The sequence below is a fragment of the Schistocerca cancellata genome, chromosome 1, assembly GCF_023864275.1.
Source record: "Schistocerca cancellata isolate TAMUIC-IGC-003103 chromosome 1, iqSchCanc2.1, whole genome shotgun sequence".
Taxonomy (NCBI): Eukaryota; Metazoa; Arthropoda; class Insecta; order Orthoptera; family Acrididae; genus Schistocerca; species Schistocerca cancellata.
In genome coordinates, this window is record NC_064626.1 from 667,389,304 (window position 1) to 667,408,370 (window position 19,067).

The following is a 19,067-nucleotide window of genomic DNA, read 5'->3' on the forward strand; positions in this document are numbered from 1 at the left end:
ATGTGAGTCAATCTAGGGGGAGCAGAAATCCAAACACTGCCTAGAGATGAGCACGGGGAAAACAACATGACAAGTGTGCATGATTGAACAACTTGGCATGTGGAATCAGGGAACAGCACAAGGAAGGTCCAAATATGTTCATGTCAGCATAAGAACTGCCGGGCCAAACCTATTGCCACTGACAAGTATGCAACTGCATCAGTAGCTCTGCCCATACAATGATTCACATGGACCCTCCATGACAGCATTCTGCACTGTTTCACTGTGGTATCCATGCCATCTCATATGAATCCATCTCAATATCTGCTAGCGAGTACATGAAAACTAACATTGTTGTGGTATTGTGTTGTTGTATTATGAATGACATCTAAGGCTGACTGAGAAAGGAATGAATGAATATTTGCGACTGCAGATCACAGTGCTACAATAACACTGTAGTGATGACTAGTTACAAGAATGGACTTAATGGACAGGTTGAAGACAAAAATAATCTAGATCTCTTTGATAATTGTGGTAGGCACTTCTTGAATTTATCAGGTGTGCATTCAGCCAACCAAGATGCAATAGCGTTATCATTCTCTGAAACTATTCAAGCACTTTTTCTTTTCTCACTTGACACTATGCTAGAAGGCACTCAAAAAAGTAACACATACTGTCCTGAATCCAAAAATTGGTGAACTGTAAGAAGCAGTGCATCTTATCAACCAGTTTCTTACAAAGGTAGTTTAGATTCTCCAGGATTTGACAGGAGATAACTGTAAGACTGGGAAACCTAGTTGTGATGCAAGTCAACTGTGCAGTCACATGCATAGGTATGACTGCCTGACTGTGCTGGGACTCTGGGACAAAATTCTCACCTGCAGAGACAGAGTTCAGAAAGACTCCACTTTCTATGTGTTGGATCTCAAAGCTCTTTTTCTGAATAGTTCCACTAAGAAAAAGAGAAGTTAGTAGCCAACTCATTTCAGGGACAAAGTCAAAGTTTGCCCCAGGTGCCAGCTACCATAGTCATGCCACTGCTTCATCTGGGTGTGTAATTCAATTGCTTATGAATGTATGTGGATACAATCTCTTATCTCTCTTTAATTTCAGAATGGACTTTCTGATATTTATTTCCATAGTACAAGTACATGCTGTGTATCATTATTGCAGCCATACATATGTATGGTTCAGATGTTTCATAACTAATAAAAATAAGGTAAATATTACTGGATGAGGGCTGAAAATATTACATCTTGCTTTCCTTTTCAAGCTGATGCTATCTTCTAGATCTTGCCATTCAGTACTACACAATTTATACAAACATTTCATATAACAACAGGACACACTTATCAGTGATCAGAAAGGATAAAAGAACAGCATTTTATATTTTAGTTATTTAGCAAGATAAAATATGGGTTTAAAGTTATCCTACAAAAAAACAAATACTGAAAATAAATAAAATGAAGAATGAAAAATTACTCCCACCAATAATCAACAACCATTTTTAGCTCAAGCATGCACTTGGTAAGAAATCCAGCTACATAGAAATACCAGTAACAGAATAGGGGTTAGTGCAAAGTGTAGACACACCAGTTTCAGCAGAATATGACAGTTGCCTTGTGTGCAGAATGACTATAGTGCTTCATAAAATACTATGATATTTTCATTCCAGCTGTTCCACTTCTCAGAAAATTATAGTAACTTCAGAGTAACGCAAACTGTATCTGAAATTAACAGAAACTAAACTATCAAAATAATATTAAACATTCTAATAAATTCCTTGTTTTGTTCTCTGTTACATTTGCCTACAAACTCCTTAATGGTGCCTAGTTTTGAAGGAGTCTGTTCATTTTTGAACCACTGTCTGTGCCCTTATAATTATAGTGTAACAAAAAGTTTCAAACTGTTATTAAAGCATACATTTAAAATCTCCATCCTTAGCACAACTGACATCCATGTACTTTAAATATGGCATATGCTAGTGTGTTGAAGTCAATTGTGCCAAGGACAGACAATTCAAATGTATACTGGAGGACAAAAACAAAACTTTTGCATATTACACTGGAATTATTTTACAATCACATGACAAAGGTGCAGGCAATAGTTCAAAAATGAACAGATCACCCAAAACTAGTCATCAATAATGAATATGTATTTTCATTTTCAGTGAAATGTTAAACATACTGTTTGGTGGCAATAGGGTACATTACAGCAACAAAACTATCATAGTTAACGTGCTCATCATACACTGAAATGGTGTTGATACTGAAGCAGCTATTGTAGTCAATGGCTATCTGGGTGCATTATACTCAAAGAAGCTCTGGGTCCTTAGACTTGCGATATTTTTAATTTCATAGGTCACCTCTGGATTGTTGGATGATGATGCAGAGTGTGGACATATAGTTCAATCTGATATTTGAGGTAGCTTACAAAAAGTGAGATAAAGAGCAGAAATATTCTTGAAATTAAGACTAAGCAGAAATATCAACTACGGTAATTTTCAGGCTGGTAACAAATTTATACAGTGTTTTTAAGATCAGATAATGCAGAAATTTTTTATTAAAAAGTTTATTAAAGTAGTCATGATGTTTAGGTTTGTTCAAATGGAAAGGTTGGAATAACCTGCTGTCATAAAATGCCTTGTTTAGGATGGCTAATTCCACTGGAACTACATCCCAAGTGTGTGAGGCTCTATAATGAGCATGCTCCTAGGTTTTAAAGAGTTGGTAATGGGCACCCAAATTCAAAGTTTGTGACCCATCTTGAGGATGATCCAAGTGAAGTACATGCCCAGACTACAACCATAGATGAAAACATCAAGAAAATGCACAATATGATATGGAATAACTGACAGTTAAAGATTTATGAGACATCTTGTTCCACAAGCACTTAAAAAGAAAGATAATAGTACTTTTCACACAAAGAATCAACTACGAAAAGCTTTATGGAAGACAAACTTCTTTTCTTATGGGTCATTTTCTATATATAGATATTATTCAACCACTCAACAACCAAAACCATAAGCAGTCTATCAGCCAGATGGACACTAATAGCTGTGATTATATTAGGAGAAGGTGATGTTATCTGCCAGAAAAGAGGTCAGTGTTTTCTGGGATTCAAAAGGCCTGTTACTGATTTTATTTAATAGGGTAATAGTATGCAAGTCTTCTGGGTCTACAGGATGAGCAAATGAGTGAATAGAGGGGTAGACTCTAAAAATAAATAAATAAATGAGTCTACTGGTAATGTTACTGCAGTTACAGATAGGTGTTCTGCAGACCTTCCACAATAACAACACACAGATGGAGTTAACTCACTGGAGAAGCATTGGACAATATGCGCTGACTTGACAGGGCAGTCTGTGGCAATCTGAATGCATTTATATTGTGAAGAAACACAGTCTTCCAGTGCCCAATCTAAAACATTTATCCTTGCCATTGCACAATTTCTGTTTATTAACTTATGTTCAAAATTAAAAATCTTTCAGAAAATGATCATCTATGCTCGAATATGATTTTAGAAGTAACTGTTTCCTATATATTATAAATTAAAGGTAAGATCTTCTCAAAACATGTTTAGTTAAGATGAAGAATTTGGATCAAAGTGAATGTAAAAATTGTGTACAGTATGTTAATTTCTTGTGTTAGATCCCACTTCTACTAATGAATCAGGCAGTTGGTGTATCTGGTATCTTTGATGGTGATTCACTCATGAAACAGGGATGTTAATGAAACCTCCTGGCAGATTAAAACTGTGTGCCCGACTGAGACTCGAACTCGGGACCTTTGCCTTTCGCGGGCAAGTGCTCTACCAACTGAGCTACTGAAGCACGACTCACACCTGGTACTCACAGCTTTACTTCTGCCAGTACCTCGTCTCCTACCTTCCAAACTTTACAGAAGCTCTCCTGCGAACCTTGCAGAACTAGCACTCCTGAAAGAAAGGATATTGCGGAGACATGGCTTAGCCACAGCCTGGGGGATGTTTCCAGAATGAGAATTTCACTCTGCAGTGGAGTGTGCGCTGATATGAAACCTCCTGGCACATTAAAACTGTGTGCCCGACCGAGACTCGAACTCGGGACCTTTGCCTTTCGCGGGCAAGTGCTCTACCAACTGAGCTACTGAAGCACGACTCACGCCTGGTACTCACAGCTTTACTTCTGCCAGTACCTCGTCTCCTACCTTCCAAACTTTACAGAAGCTCTCCTGCGAACCTTGCAGAACTAGCACTCCTGAAAGAAAGGATATTGCGGAGACATGGCTTAGCCACATCCTGGGGGATGTTTCCAGAATGAGATTTTCACTCTGCAGCGGAGTGTGCGCTGATATGAAACCTCCTGGCACATTAAAACTGTGTGCCTGGCCGAGACTCGAACTCGGGACCTTTGCCTTTCGCGGGCAAGTGCTCTACCAACTGAGCTACTGAAGCACGACTCACGACTGGTACTCACAGCTTTACTTCTGCCAGTACCTCGTCTCCTACCTTCCAAACTTTACAGAAGCTCTCCTGCGAACCTTGCAGAACTAGCACTCCTGAAAGAAAGGATATTGCGGAGACATGGCTTAGCCACATCCTGGGGGATGTTTCCAGAATGAGATTTTCACTCTGCAGCGGAGTGTGCGCTGATATGAAACCTCCTGGCACATTAAAACTGTGTGCCCGACCGAGACTCGAACTCGGGACCTTTGCCTTTCGCGGGCAAGTGCTCTACCAACTGAGCTACTGAAGCACGACTCACGCCTGGTACTCACAGCTTTACTTCTGCCAGTACCTCGTCTCCTACCTTCCAAACTTTACAGAAGCTCTCCTGCGAACCTTGCAGAACTAGCACTCCTGAAAGAAAGGATATTGCGGAGACATGGCTTAGCCACATCCTGGGGGATGTTTCCAGAATGAGATTTTCACTCTGCAGCGGAGTGTGCGCTGATATGAAACCTCCTGGCACATTAAAACTGTGTGCCCGGCCGAGACTCGAACTCGGGACCTTTGCCTTTCGCGGGCAAGTGCTCTACCAACTGAGCTACCGAAGCACGACTCACGCCCGGTACTCACAGCTTTACTTCTGCCAGTACCTCGTCTCCTACCTTCCAAACTTTACAGAAGCTCTCCTGCGAACCTTGCAGAACTAGCACTCCTGAAAGAAAGGATATTGCGGAGACATGGCTTAGCCACAGCCTGGGGGATGTTTCCAGAATGAGATTTTCACTCTGCAGCGGAGTGTGTGCTGATATGAAACCTCCTGGCAGATTAAAACTGTGTGCCCGACCGAGACTCGAACTCGGGACCTTTGCCTTTCGCGGGCAAGTGCTCTACCAACTGAGCTACCGAAGCACGACTCACGCCCGGTACTCACAGCTTTACTTCTGCCAGTACCTCGTCTCCTACCTTCCAAACTTTACAGAAGCTCTCCTGCAAACCTTGCAGAACTAGCACTCCTGAAAGAAAGGATATTGCGGAGACATGGCTTAGCCACAGCCTGGGGGATGTTTCCAGAATGAGATTTTCACTCTGCAGCGGAGTGTGCGATGATATGCGCTGCAGAGTGAAAATCTCATTCTGGAAACATCCCCCAGGCTGTGGCTAAGCCATGTCTCCGCAATATCCTTTCTTTCAGGAGTGCTAGTTCTGCAAGGTTCGCAGGAGAGCTTCTGTAAAGTTTGGAAGGTAGGAGATGAGGTACTGGCAGAAGTAAAGCTGTGAGTACCGGGCGTGAGTCGTGCTTCGGTAGCTCAGTTGGTAGAGCACTTGCCCGCGAAAGGCAAAGGTCCCGAGTTCGAGTCTCGGTCGGGCACACAGTTTTAATGTGCCAGGAGGTTTCATATCAGCGCACACTCCGCTGCAGAGTGAAAATCTCATTCTGGAAACATCCCCCAGGCTGTGGCTAAGACATGTCTCCGCAATATCCTTTCTTTCAGGAGTGCTAGTTCTGCAAGGTTCGCAGGAAAGCTTCTGTAAAGTTTGGAAGGTAGGAGACGAGGTACTGGCAGAAGTAAAGCTGTGAGTACCGGGCGTGAGTCGTGCTTCGGTAGCTCAGTTGGTAGAGCACTTGCCCGCGAAAGGCAAAGGTCCCGAGTTCGAGTCTCGGTCAGGCACACAGTTTTAATCTGCCAGGAGGTTTCATATCAGCGCACACTCCGCTGCAGAGTGAAAATCTCATTCTGGAAGGGATGTTAATGTATGCAGCTCCATTACAAAGCTTTAAACTTTAAATGTCTGTCAAATTAGAGAGATTTGGACTTATACAGAGCTGTAATGACCATCCCCAAATGGAACAGAAACATGGAATATATGCAGGGGACAACACATACCTTTTGCCAAACACCATATGGTACAAATATAAGCCATGTTCTTTCCGCAGTCAATTATGATGACACAAATGAAACACTAAAGTGCAGAAGCACTCATTAATTACAGCCATTCACATGACATGGATACAAGCTCAACAAACAATTATAATAAAAAACAACAATGTGCCTACTTCAGCATGTATCAACAACACTAATGAAAATGTGTCACAACATAAGTGTTCAAAATAATAATTAGATGTAAATGAGAGCTGTCCTAAATATTATGCTACTGTTACTCGCCCAGATAGCAATGCATGTTAGCATGTCAGTTCTGGTATTCAATGAGGCACACTGGCCCCAGATCAAATCTGCCAGGCAGATTAACAACAAGGGTCAATGTGCTGGCAAGCCTGGATGTGGTTTTTACGCAGTTTCTCAGTTTTACCTGAATGCTGGGTTGGTACACATTTTCCGCCTCAATAACATAAACTGCAAACATTTCAGAAATGTTCTTCCACATCCACATGGATAACACTCAACACAAACAGATGGGATGGACAATTTCCATCCTAGGGGAGAAGGGGTGTTGGCAGGAAGGGTATCCAACCTCCCTCTACCCCAATATTGCCAAATCCACATTATCATGCTGACCTCTTGAAGATATGTGATATAGCAAGCTTCTAATAACAAGAAGGGACTTCTATTTTTACTTACTATGTGCATTTTAACATAACCTCTTAAATTATTGTGTATTTGTGTACCCATTACCTAAAGTTCAGGCTATTAATTACTTTGTAGTGTATATTTCAACTGTTTGTATTGTAACAGGCATTTGTTTTTGTGTGAGCAGTCAGTTTCAATTGTAGAAACTGACTGCTACATAAGAACAAACACCTGTCAAAATACGAACAGTTGAAATACACACTAGCTGGGCAGCAGCTTCTGTATCATCATCAGAAAACCAGAGCACACCACTTACCTTTTGTGAGTTGTAATGAGCTTCTAATAACTAGAAGCAACTTATATTAGTACTTCATGTGTGCACTTCAGTCTAAACTCTTAAACTTCTTGAGTATTTCTGTATCTAGTAAATACTATTCTGGGTTTTAATTACAGTCTAGTCTATAGTTCCACCATCTTTAGTATGGATAGGGACTGTGACTGCTCTGTTCAAACATGATCTGAGTTGGTGACCCTTTGCTCACAGCTGTAAGAGTGCTGGCTTCAGTCACAAAGCTTGGGGCTGTTGTGAATGGGCATTGTTTTGGGGAATCAGATGTGGGGATGCAGGGTACATCCAGCACATCCCTTGCATCCACCGATTGGTCCACTCCCTGTGACTGTCTAGATTCCTACCTGCATTGAGGGTGACCCCCCACTTGGGGTTGAATTGGAGGTTATTTCAAGGTGTGAAAAGCAGTGAAAGATTTTCTGGGGACCAACCAGAGAGCCTCCCCAATTTGTCTGACGAACAAATTTTCAGGTGCTAACTGTGGCTGATGTTGTCCTTCACCCTTCACCCTATCCAAAAAAAGCCTCTCAGCCCGCAAGATCTGGGCATTCACACAGGTTGCGAATACTGGTAGTGGGGAGCTGCAATCGCAGTAACGTAAAAGGACCCCTTAGGGATATGGCTGCCAAGGAGGGAAAGAAATCCAGTGTGCATTGTGTGTGCCTCTTGTGAGGAGACATTTCACATGTGGAACGAGTGCTACCAGATGCCATGAAGAGCACAGAGTGCCTCATGTCACTTTGGAACAGAAGAGATTCTCTCTGGTTTTGGGTGGAGAGCCGAAGTGGTAAAGACGGACAGAGCTGAGGGAAAGGTCCAAACCAGTGACTCAGGCAGTACTGCAACTGTGTAGGTTGCCGATTTCTCAGGTTGCACCATAGGTTGGTGGTGTTTTGGGTTCCGCTTAATAGGTCAGGTATCCATTATAGGTCAAGTATTAATTGTATGCAGGTAGTGCCTACATAGGTAGCAGGAGCTGTGTGGAATGGACTGGGCAATTTTTTTAAAGTTAGATGGTCTTGGGAAAGTGCAGAAAGGGCTTCAGTCTCAAAGGGTGCAGCATGAGCACAGGAAGAGGTAGACATAGCGACAATCAGTATTGTAGTTGCAAACTGTCACAAATGTGCTGGCAAAGAACCAGAACTCCAAGTGCTAATAGAAAGTACTGAAGCTCAAATCATTATGTGTACTGAAAGCTGGCTAAAGCTGGAGATAACTTCAACTGAAATTCTTTCAAAGGATGTAACAGCTTTCAGAAAGGATAGGTTATGTACAGCTGGAGGTAGCATGCTTGTTGCTGTTATAAGTTATTTAGCTTGCAGCAAAACTGAAGTAGGTAGTTCCTATGAGTTAGCAAAGGTAGAGATTACACTTGACAACTGGAATAAATTAATAACTGGTTCCTTTTACCAATCCCCCGACTCAGATGATTCAGTTGCTGGACTGTTCAAAGAAAACCTCAAATAGGTACCCCACTCATACTATTATAGTCAGAAGAGACTTCAGACTACCAACAATATGTTGGCAAAAACAGATGTTGAAAGCCGGTAGTAGATACACATCATCAAAAATTGTACTAAATGCATTCTCTGAAAATTATTTTCAGCAATCACTTCAGGAGGTCACGCAAAGAGTAAATCATTGTGAAAACATACCTGGCCTCTTAGCAACAAATAATCCTGAATAAATAAGGAGTATCATGATGGATAAAGGTATCTGTAACCACAAGGTCATTACAGCAAGACTGATCACCACAACATCCACAACCATGAAAAGAAAATGCAATGTAGATCTATTTAGTAAAGCAGATAAAAATATGACTGACACATTCCTAAGAGACAGTCTCCACTCCTTCCCAACTACCTATTTAACTGTAGCTCAGATGTGGCTTACATTCAAAGATATAGTATCTGAGACAATTGAGAGATTTGGACCGAATAAATTAACAAAAGATGAAAGTGATTCCCAATGGTACACAAAACAGGTCGAAACACTGTTACAGAAGCAACAGAAAGGCATGCCAAATTTCAAAGAACACAAAATCTCCAAGATAGGCAATGTTTTACTGAATCTCAAAACTTAACATGGACTTCAATGCAATAGCTGTTAATAGCTTCCACAATGAAACTCTGTCTCGAAATTTGACAGAAATACCAAAGAGATTCTGGTCTCCTGTGAAGTACAGCAGTGGCAAGACACAAATAATACCTTCACTGTGTGATACCAAAGGTAATATCACTGATGACAGCACCACTAAGGTGGAGTTACTAAACACAGTTTTCTGAATTTCCTTCACCAAGGAGATGAAGTAAATATCATAGAATTCTAATCAAGAACAACAGCCCACATGAGTAAACTTAGAAGTAAATGTCCTCAGTGCAGCAAAGCAGCTTAAAGGATTTAATAAAGACAAGTATTACAGTCCAGATTTTATACCACTTAGGTTCCTTTTAGAATATGCTGATACATCAGCCCCATACTTAACACATATATATAACTGCTTTCTTGATGAAAAATCTGTACCAAACATCTGGAAAAGCCAATATTCAAGAAAGAAAATAGGAGGAATCTGCTGAATTACAGACCTATATCGCTGATTACTATCAACAACAGAATTCTGGAAAATATGCTGGGTTCAAACATTTTGAATTACTTCAAACATAATGGTCAGTTGACAATTAGGCAGCACGGATTCACAAAATATCCTCCTTGGGAAACACAACTAGCTCTTTATGCACATGAAGTAATGAGTGCTATCAACAGGGGATCTAAAATTGATTCCATGTTTCTAGATTTCCAGACACCATTCCTCGCAAGAGACTTCTAATCAAACTGCATACCTATGAAGTATCACTTCAGCTGTGTGACTGGATTTGTGATTTCGAGTCACAAAGTTTACAGTGCATAATAACTGATGAAGAATCATCAAGTAAAACAAGCAATACCTGGCATTCCCCACCAAAGTATTATAGTGCCTCTGCTGTTCCTAATCTATATAAACAATTTAGGAGACAATCTGAGCCATTCTATTAGATTGTTTGCAGATGATGCTGCCATTTAGCATCTAGTAAAGTCATCAGAAGATCAAAATCAATTGCAAAATGAATTTGACATGATATCTATATGACAGGAAAAGTGGCAATTGTCTCTGAATAAGGAAAAGTGTGAGGTCATCCACATGAGAAAGAAAAGATATCCATTAAACTTTGGTTACATGATAAATCACACAAACTTAAAGGCTGTCAATTCAACTATATACCTACAACTTACAATTACAAATAATCAAAAGTGGAATAATCACATATCTATTGCTGTGGAGAAGGCAAACCAAAGACTGTGTTGTATTGGCAGAACATTTAGAAGATGCAACAAGTCTACTAAGGAGACTGGCTGCACTACGCTTGTTCGTCGTCTGCTACAGTAATGCTGCACACTATGTGATTCTTCCCACATATGATTAATGGAGGACATCAAAAAAAGTCCAAAAAGGGCAGTTAATTTTGTATTATTGCAAAATAGGGGAGAGAGTATCACAGATGGTAAGCGAGTTGGGATGCCAATCATTAAAACAAAAGTGTTTTTTGTTGTCATCAGATTACCAACTTTCTCCTCTGACACTAATAACATTTTATTGCCACCAACCTACATAGCAAAAAATGATCATCGTAACAAAATAAGAGAAATCAGAGTTCATACACAAATATTTAAGTGTTCATTTTGCCCATGTGCTGTTAGAAATAGTCTGAAGGTGGTTCCAAGAATCCTCTACCAGGTACTGAAGTGTCCATTGCAGAGTAGTGATGTAGATATAGATGTAGAAGGTTAGGAGAAAGAAAAAGGAGATTATGCTGGTATTGGTGAATGATACTAAATCCAGTATCAGAGGAAGAATAGACAGGGCCAGGATTGTTCAGCCCCTAAATTTTTTACCTGCAATACATATTACAAACGAGAGTAAAGTTAAAGCTAGAATCTGGATCACACAATAAGAGAGAGTTGCACATTATCGTTCATAACAAAACTGATTCATCACAAATAGCTTTTCTGACCTCTAAGAATATGACTGTTAACAATTCTCATACTTAAATTTTGATGAGCATACAACATGAACTTTTGCGCTAATCTAACTGCCCTCATTAAGGAGGCCAGTGATGTCCTATTATGTCAAGGACCTCTATATGCTGCATGATTTTCTGTAGGCCTTCTGTGCTATTACTTCGATATGTATTATTCCATTTGAGTTGTCAAGATGCAAAATCTGTATTGCCCTTTTTTTATAAAAATTATGATCATCAAGACAAACATTTTAAACGTGTAGGAATAACGCAAACCCCATTTAACAACTTTCTAGACTTGCGCTATTGGCTGGGGAATTGTAAGACGCCCCTAGATAGGTCAGGGTTACACTACACAAAGGAAGCGGCCTAATCAGGTAGCAGAGTACTTGTGGCGTGCACATGGTTTTTTTTAGGCTAGGCAATAGTGCGAGGCATCCTGATGAACACTCACCAGTTGATGTGCAGGCAGGGAAATCAGGACGTGCTCAGTGTAAAGACACTTCAGCTATCAAGATATTAGCTGTAAATTTTCAGAGTGTTCGGAATAAAGTTCCTGAATTTACTGCCCTCCAGGAAGCGTGTGGCACGCAAATTATTCTCGGGACTGAGACCTGGCTGAACCCTGAGATAGGAAGTTCTGAAATATTTAGTGAGGGTTGGAACGTGTGTTGGAAAGACAGATTAGACACCGTAGGAGGTGGTGTCTTCATTGCAGTTGACAAAAATATTGTGTCTACTGAGGTCGAAGTAGAGTGTGATGGTGAAGTTATCTGGACAAGTCTGACAAGGCTAGGAGAAATAAAGTTAATTTTTGGCCACCAGGTTCCACCGTGACAGTTCTAGAATCATTCAACGGGAGTCTACACTCTGTAACGCAGAAGTACCCGCATCAGGCGACTTCAATCTACCTAGTATAGACTGGGATGTCTATGGATTCATTACAGGTGGTACAGACAAGCCGTCGTGTGAATTACTTTTGAACATATTATCTGAAAACTGTCTTGAGCAGCTAAATTGACACCCAACACGTAATGGAAATATTTTAGATCTGGTAGCCACGAACAGACCAGACCTCATCGACGGTGTCAGTGTTGAGACAGGGATTAGTGATTATGATGGTGTCGTTACGACTATGGTTATGAAAGTTAAAAAGTCGGTCAAGAAGGCTAGGAGAGTATTCTTACTAGAAAGAGCAGATAAGCAGTTGTTAGCATCCCACTTAGTAAATGAATCGACTTCATTTACTTCCAGTATGATGGACGTGGAAGAATTATGGGCAAATTTTAAAAACATTGTAAATCATGCATTGGAGAAGTATGTGCCTCAAAAGTACACAAAGCATACAACCACTACCACTGTCATACCTTAGCAAAAGATCTTGCTGAAAACGCAAGGAAATTCTGGTCTTACGTAAAATCGGTAAGCGGGTTGAAGGCTTCCATCCAGTCACTCACTGATCAATCTGGCCTGGCAACGGAAGACAGCAAAACGAAAGTTGAAATTTTAAATTTAGCATTTGAGAAATCTTTCATGCAGGAGGATCGTACAAACATACTGCCGTTTGAGCCTCATACAGATTCCCATATGGAGGACATAGTGATAGACATCCCTGGGGTTGTGAAGCAGCTGAATGGGTTGAAAATAAATAAATTGCCAGGTCCTGATGGGATTCCAATTCAGTTTTACAGAGAGTACTGGTAAAAAGAACAGGTGACACCTGTATATAAGAAGGGTAGAAGGACGGATCCTCAAAATTACAGACCAATATCCTTAACATCGGTTTGTTGCAGGATTCTTGAACATATTCTCAGTTAGAATATAATGAATTTCCTTGAGACAGAGAAGTTGCTGTCCATGCATCAGCATGGCTTTAGAAAGCATTACTCCTGCAAAACACAACTCACCCATTTTTCACTTGATATATTGCGAACCATGGATGAAGGGTATCAGATGGATGCCATATTCCTTGACTTCCAGAAAGTGTTTGACTCGGTGCCGAACTGCAGACTCCTAACTAAGGTACGAGCATATGGGATTGGTTCCCAAATATGTGAGTGGCTTGAAGACTTCTTAAGTAATAGAACCCAGTACATTTTCCTCGATGGCGAGTGCTCATTGGAGGTGAGGGTATCATCTGAAGTGCCCCAGGGAAGTGTGGTAAGTCCGGTGTTGTTTTCTATCTACATAAATGATATTTTGGATAGGGTGGATAGCAGTGTGTGGCTGTTCGCTGATGATGCTGTGGTGTACGGGGAGGTGTCATCATTGAGTGAGTGTAGGAGGATACAAGATGACTTGGACAGGATTTGTGATTGGTGTAAAGAATGGCAGCTAACTCTAAATATAGATAAATGTAAATTAATCCAGATGAATAGGAAAAATAATCCCGTAATGTTTGAATACTCCATTAGTAGTGTAGTGCTTGACACAGTCACGTCGATTAAATATTTGGGCGTAACATAGCAGAGCGATATGAAGTGGGACAAGCATGTAATGGCAGTTATGGAGAAGGCAGATAGTCGCCTTCAGTTCATTGGTAGAATTTTGGGAAAATGTGGTTCATCTGTAAAGGAGACCACTTATAAATCACTAATACGACCTATTCTTGAGTACTGCTCGAGTGTTCGGGATCCCTATCAGGTCGGATTGAGGGAGGACATAGAAGCAGTTCAGAGGCGGGCTGCTAGATTTGTTAGTGGCAGGTTTGATCATCATGCATTGTTACGGAAATAACTATGGTGGGAGTCTCTGGAGGAAAGGAGGCGTTCTTTTCATGAATCGCTACTGAGGAAATTTAGAGAACCAGCATTTGAGGCTGACTGCAGTACAATTTTACTGCCGCCAACTTATATTTCACAGAAAGACCACAAAGACAAGATAAGAGACATTAGGGCTCGTACAGAGGCATATAGGCAGTCATTTTTCCCTCGTTCTGTTTGGGAGTGGAACAGGGAGAGAAGATGCTAGTTGTGGTATGAGGAAGCCTCTGACACTCACCGTATGGTGGATTGTGGAGTATGTATGTAGATGTAGATGTAGATGTAACACAGAAAACAAAAGGTACCGATATGTTAAAACTGCTGCAGAACACATCATGTCCAGTGATCATAATGCAGCAAAACACATCCTATCTCAAGTGGCAAACAAGATGCACAGCACATTTTCATTGCAATTACAAAAAATCTATGAAAAGTGGAAATTTTTTCACATCTAGAGTATTATAATCCTTCCTCAAGCTACTGCATTTACACATGAAGTATGAGTTAACAACACTAATTAACAAAGCCATTACGGCAACCACTGCACGGGCTTTTGATGACCGATGGTGTCATAATGAGTTCTGGAGTGCATTCAGCACTCTATAGAAAATAAAGGAAGAAAAGGATGTGAAGAATTTCAAAATAAAAAGACTTAGGTAGTATTAAAGGATTTCTGAATTTATAGACTGGCATATATATATACACACACCATGAGTTTTATATTGAATCAATTAAAGCACAATTAAAATTTGTGGATAAAATTACTCAGTGTATTTGAATGCACTGTCAATACATAATGTTCTCCAATTTCTCAGTCATTGTTGCAGTGGCCATCTCCTCAGGGAGTTGTGCTGATGGTCATTGGCAACAGAGGCTGAAACATTGGAGAATTTTACATACTGACAATACAGTCACATACAACACAATTACAGTGACATTGGCCATAGGAGGCTTTGCTTCAGATTGAAATTTATTTAAGTAGATGGAATATTATAATTATACTTCTATTTCATAGCAATTTTGATTCTGTAGATAAGAGTTATGTGTATAATCAAACAAATTTCCCTCGCCCCCTCAGGTTTGCACCGCTTTCATTTCCTCCTGCAACTACAAGCCAATGCAAAGCTCCATGAGCTTTTGGTTGCAAGTAAATTAGTATGCAGGATTTAGTCATATGTCTCGAATATTCTACAGTCACCTAAACAGCAAAGTTCAACAGAACTTCATGCTGCCCCATGCCGTAGTTTCAGCAACAAAAATAAGGAGATCAAGGGCTGGACACAATGTTAGTGTAAAAAAGCAAGTAATTGTTAAATATTTTATTCCAGCTTTGCAAAATGGATGTAAAGAAAATATTCACATAATCAAACAAATCATCAATAGAACTTCATAAGTGCACCACAAGACTAAGAACAGACGTTACGTAGAAGACTCCTCAGAGCAGGTGGGACATCTTGACAGAGGAGGCAGAAATTCAAACAAATATTCTAGCAGAAAGGAAACAGTCAAGTGATTACTGATTATATTCACATGTCTGGGTCCCATTATTACCATAGGAAAAGTGTAACCCATCAGCAGCTTTCAAGTGATATAATCATTAAAGTTCTTTGATTACATTATAAAAAGTCTAAAACTGAAAACTCAACAAGTTAAGGAGAATTATTTTTATGCAATTTTTTTGTTTTGATTATAATATTACATGTAGACCACCTGTCAAATTGGTGCTCCATGGTTATCTCCCTTTCAAGTTACATTACTATTTGTATCAACAAAGAAATGCAGCAAAAACTGCAAGACAGGGTACTGATGAAAAACTGATACTTAGCTATTAATGCCAGAGGAATTAATGCCATAGGAATATTGAAAATTTCCAATTTAGAAACATATTATTTATGCCAATTACACATTTACCATTTCACTATCCATGAAGGAAGTTCTACAAACTCTCAGAGGAGGACAAAATATTTAGCTATGAATGGTACGAAAATACAAATGAGAAAGACACTAATAAGATTGCATTGGCACAGTCCAGTTTGAGTATAACTACACAAAATTACTGTGTATTACCATTAAAACTTTCTTCTCAATTTACGAGGTACCTGTGTGGCTATAACTTCTTAACTTCTATCAATGTCACAGCAGCAGCTTTTCTTTCGTCTACACAAGGACACTCATTTGATTAATAGGAAGTGGTCTTGATGTACTTGGCTCATATTTAGTTTGACTGTGCCTTTGTCAACATTTATTAACCTTCATTTTTGACGTTATTGGTGTAGCAACACTTTCATCATCACGGTCCGTTATTCTCAGCTAATAGCTTTAACATTATTTTTGTAACTTATACCAAATTTTCTCCTCAGTAGGTAAATCATGCCATGTAACATAAATGTAACAGAGTTCCTTGAGCATAGTTTGCAAAAATTGTGCACATCATCACTGTTATTGTTCGGCTTGTCTAACAAAGAAAATTGAGTTCGTATTTCATCAGATTTGGCTATATGGCTTCTCAAACAACATAATGAAATCTGTGTTTAAGCAGATCAATGTTTTTGGCTGAGCGAACATCAAAAATCTTATGCAGTTTATATCCAAGTCTCTTTGGTGATCTTGCATTCCCTGACACAAAGTAAAGACATAGTACTGAGTGACTGAATTAGGCATTTCCTTGACTATCCATTGGCCTTGGTCCATCAGTTCCATAATTCACCAGGTTTTCCAGTTTTCTGCACCAATGAGTTTTCCAGTCTGCTGTCTTTTGTCTGCCATCGTCTCGTCTTTTGCATTTCTATAACATTGGGTTATTATCAACATTGGTTACAATTGTCACACTTTATGGAAATTTTACCAACCACACACCTCTGCTACCATGTTGGTAAAGCACAATAGGCTATTTTTAAAATAAAATACTTATTTTAAAACATCAAAGTACAACAGTACTGGAAAATCCACGAAACATCCAAAGCCCAACCAGCACAAGTCAATAAACTTTGAGTTTTTATAATTTCAGGTAAGGTAGGTAAAGTTCTGGATTGTGGCCCTAGGCAGACCAAACGAGACTGACTGACCACAGTGTCATCCTCTCCCAATGGAGTCACAGAATGCAGTATAGATGAGCATTTGGTCAGCACACAACTCTCCCAGTTGATATCAGGTTTCTTGACCTTGGCACCACTAATAATCAGTTGAGTAGCTCCTCAGCTGGCCTCATGAGTTTGAGTATGCCCCATACCAGTCTTCCCTCCATGGAAAAATCCCTGGCAGTGCCAGGAATTGAATCCAGATCCTCGGTGTGGCAGTCACCTGCACTGACCACTCAGGTACAGAATGTCATTTCTTACAGTCAAACACTTCCTGTGGATTTAGGCTTCTTGATCTTAAATATGTGTTTACAGTGTCTAGCCACTGTAATTTATGTCTTCCACATTGTCTCTGGTCTTCTACAGTGAGGTGATAGGCTGAGCTGATGACTCAAACAAGTAGTGTCCACATGATATTTCCATACCACAGAAATCTTCTCATTGACTGGAGTCACTCTGCATATTGGATCACTGTATTGTTGATATGGCCAGGCAGGGAAATGTCTAACTATCTTCTCAGTACTCAAATTTCCATGGTGTGTATTGAGAGCTCACCATTTCTAGGTGTGGGCCAGTACTTGGTACCATATAATACAACTGGTCATACCATTGTGCAGCATATCTTTGATTTTAGGTGGATAGGCATCTTCTTATCATAAAGAATATTAATGATGTCTCTGAATCTTGCTTTTATTCTTGTTTGCATACCTTCATTCACATAGCTGTCACTCCATAGTTGAGAACATAAATATCAGAATGTATCCACATTGGTAACAGCGGCTCCTTAAATTTCTATAGCTTCAGGAGTTGGAATTGTTTTCTGGTACTCAGTCCTGTAGATGTTTAAATGGGGGCCAAATCTTTGTAGATGACCATATCATGTTTGGAGCTGAGTTTAAAGACCCTCCCTAGTATCTGCCATAAGCATCACATCATCAGCATATACCATCGTCCACGATAGACAGTTTTGTAAGGCATGTGTCAAGGTATCCATTATGGCAACAAAGAGCAGCAGACACAGCTGAGCCATGATGAATGCCAACTGTCACAGAGAAGCTGTCAGTCAGCCCTGCAGAGCATCACATCGGGCTGCTAGTGTTTTCATTTTTATCCAGTTGAAGTAAGTTTCAGGACCATATGATTGCAAAGAGCATATTAATATACACTGCCTGACACAAAAGTGTAGACCCAGAAGGAGAGGAGGAAATAAAACTAAATTTTATGGGTTGAGAAGACATGGATGTTGTTTTAATGATTACAATCTCCAATCAAATTTACAAAGAATTGGCAGTATGGCCCACTTATCAATACGACACCATGCTCCCTCTGGCCTGAATGAATTCACTGTCTCAGTTGAGAAAGGTATAATAGAGCCATTGAATCCTCTCCTGAGACAAGTTGTTCCACAACTGTTGTAACAAGTTCATTTTATCCTGGATACTATTTTTCAACATAATCTCTGTTTAATGCAATGGCCTTATGCCACCTTACTGGGAGAGCCTGTAAGTCCACATGGTACCTCTAGTAATCGGAATCGAGCATGACTGGAGTGCACCAAATACCAAGACAAATCATATACCAAAACATAGCAAATATCAGTGACCAGAGCAATGATGAATACACAAATGATCCTGAGCACTGTTGGAGCACAACAATCTGCCTTCCCTTTAGTTTGGCTAGTGCCCCTACTATTTTCCAATGATTTTTAGAGCAACTTCATTAATTATGTGGATGATATTGTTGTCACAGGCTCCCCCATGGATGATCACTTGAAAAACGAGTGTACTTTGTTTTCTCTCTTATAATCCACAGCTTATGGTCTATCCTCATCAAATCTCAGTTATTTCAACCTGCTATTGTTTATTTGCAGTTCAAGATCTCGCAAAAAT

General features: G+C 40.0%; 1 protein-coding gene and 1 non-coding gene across 2 annotated transcripts in view; both read right to left on the reverse strand.

The window, feature by feature from the left end:
• The window catches only part of LOC126092594 (collagen alpha chain CG42342-like), a 614,083-nt gene that overhangs the window by 493,169 nt on the left and 101,847 nt on the right, over window positions 1-19,067 (reverse strand). The gene's annotated exons all lie outside the window — the stretch shown is intronic.
• On the reverse strand, window positions 4,942-5,016 carry Trnas-cga (transfer RNA serine (anticodon CGA)). Its single transcript has one exon. It is a non-coding gene; the product is annotated as a tRNA-Ser (tRNA).